Below are 2,515 nucleotides of genomic sequence, written 5' to 3'. Positions count from 1 at the left end.
ATTAGTCTCCGATTGTCGGCATGCGGAGTCTCGGTACACCGGCCCTGGGAAAGGCCTCACTTAGAGACAGAGCAACCCAACAAAGCCCCTCCTCTCAGAAGAGCTGAGTCTTGCCTCCTTAAGATCAGGTCACAAGGATTTTCTCATTTTGTGCCTTCTCAGTATTTCTCCCTTTTAATAAAGTTTTTTTTTTATACCTCGTAATGTAAAGTTAGGGAAGACATTCTGTTTTTATCCCTCACTAAGACAAGGAACTTGACGCAAAAGAAAAGGCTGAAGCACTGGAGCAAAAAGTGAGGACTGTGAGAGCAGGGTGGTCTCTGGGGCATGCCCTCATTTGCCAGACGAAGAAACTGAGGCCTGGAGGAGGGGAAGGCCATGCCAGATCCCACTGCTGGCCAGTAGGAGAACAGGAACATGACCTGGGTGGTCTTTACCCAGTCAGGACCACATTCCTGTCTACATGCACAGGTGGTTTCTCAGGCCCAGTTTCTGCTTACATGTTTCCAAGGAATGCCAGAGAAACCCATCAAATCTGGGAAATAAATCTGAGGACTGACTGAGAGTCACATGGGTACTATCAGGTACATGATTCTAAATGAACCTGCAGAAGATTAATTGGTAATTTTCATCTAGCCCTACTGATTCCCTTGTGGGTCAAAATTGTCATATTTGAAAAAAATGTGTCTGTTGATCCCAACGGTGCATGTCAGGAGGGGCAGCCTGTTTTCAAACTACGTATTGCCAAAATCCTCCTTGTGTTTGTAACCAGGAAGAGAGTTAAGCAAGTCGATCCTGCCAATAGGGCCTGAGACAGGGCCCCACATCTATCAACTTTCATAGATGTGGAAAGTGAGGACAAGAAAGCTGACTTCCTCAGCCAGCTTCCTGTTGCTGGGAACGGGCTATCCCCCAGTCATTCTACCTTCCAAACCTGAGTTTTGTCGGCTACAGCAACTCACAGCAAGAAGCCACTAAAATGAGTAATGACCAAAGGAGTTAAGACAAGGACCCATCACAACCAGGCTACAGAATGCAATAAGCATGATAAAAGAGGCAGAAACAAGTGCCTGGGGGTCAGGAGAGCGCAAAAGCACGTGAAGTGGAGGCTTGGAGGGTCACCGAAGGCCTCTGAGATGTGGTGACGTTCCAGAAAGTCCTTGTGTTACAACAGGCACAGAAGAGAGGAGCAAGAAGAAAGCCCTCACTGCTGGAGCACGGAGGGATGAGAGGTGAGCAGTTTGGACTTGGAGTTGATAAAGTACAGCTTCGTAATGAAGTCAGCCATATGAAGAAACGAAGCTTCTCCCCAGGGCACGGTCCATCTCACGTGGTTGTGAGACCTCACGCCTGCAAGGAAGGGCACCGCCTGCAGATCCAGGACACTCATCTGGCCACGTGCCAGATACGTGTCCAGCCGGGGACAGGCAGCAGGGCCCTCTGGACCCCAGGAAGCCCAGACACCCACACCTTCTTCTTCATCCCCTTGATCCCCCCTTTCCCGCTTCTTTCCCCCAGAGGCCTTCTGTCCGCGTGGGCCTTCCAGAGCCAGAACCAGGCACCCTCCGTGTGCCTGAGGGCAACTCACTTCTTTTTCCCTCTCATGTGAAGGGAGAGCCTTGTTTCCTTTTCACGGACCTCCACCGGCAGCAAGGCAGGTGGAAGGAATCGGGGAAGGAGGAAGCAGGACCCCACCCCAAGTCCAGACTTCAGAGAATCCTTCTAAGGACCTGCCAAGGCCCGATTGGCCGCAGGTTCTGCGCGTGCCCGGCCCCGCCAGCAGCTGCGGGCGATCTCGTCAGCTGCCGGCTCAGGGCCCCTGTGTCCTCAGCCCCCTGCCTGTGCTCCGGGCCGCCGAGCTCCTGCTTGGTTTGCCAGTACGCTTAATTTCTTTTCATCCTTAGCATCCAATTTAATGGGCGAAAATTTAATCCCATTCTACAGCTGAAACAGTTGAGGCTCCGAAAGCAAAGACGCTTGTCCTGGGAAAGTAGTAAAGCCGAGATTTAACTCATGGGGTCACCGAGGGAAGGGGGAGCTGGTTTGCGTTATTAAAGCCTCCCGGCGTCCCCTTTTCCACGCCCTGGGGAACGTCCCCCCACTTGCTCGGGCGTAAACTCCGACGGTGGGGGTGGCCAGCCCTCCTCCGCCGCCCCGTGGGACCCCGAGGGCGCCCCAGGGTAGGTGGGGAGGCAGAATCATGCCCTGAGAGGAGAGCCAGGGAACTTCAGAGCGTTTCGCCCTTCCCGGGAGAGGCAAACACCGACACGTCTGCGTCTTTTAGCAACAAGTGCCTTCAAGCCCGGCGGGGGCAGACACCTCCGCGCCGGCCGCCGGCGAGGTCTCCGCGGGCTGCGGGGGCCACGGCCTCGCCTCAGCTGCACTGAGTTAGTGCGTTTGGGCCTCCTGAGCAGGAGGCGTCTTCCCGAGCGGCGCAGCAGGCCCGCGGCCCCGGGCGACTCGGCGGCCCGGGGGGAGGGGCGGGGAGGCGGGCGGAGGGGCGCCCCGGGCGCAG

The sequence above is a fragment of the Propithecus coquereli genome, unplaced genomic scaffold (genome assembly GCF_000956105.1).
Source record: "Propithecus coquereli isolate 6110/MARCELLA unplaced genomic scaffold, Pcoq_1.0 Scaffold507, whole genome shotgun sequence".
Lineage (NCBI taxonomy): Eukaryota > Metazoa > Chordata > Mammalia > Primates > Indriidae > Propithecus > Propithecus coquereli.
The sequence above is the reverse complement of the archived record's forward strand: the minus strand, read 5'-3'. Positions refer to the sequence as shown.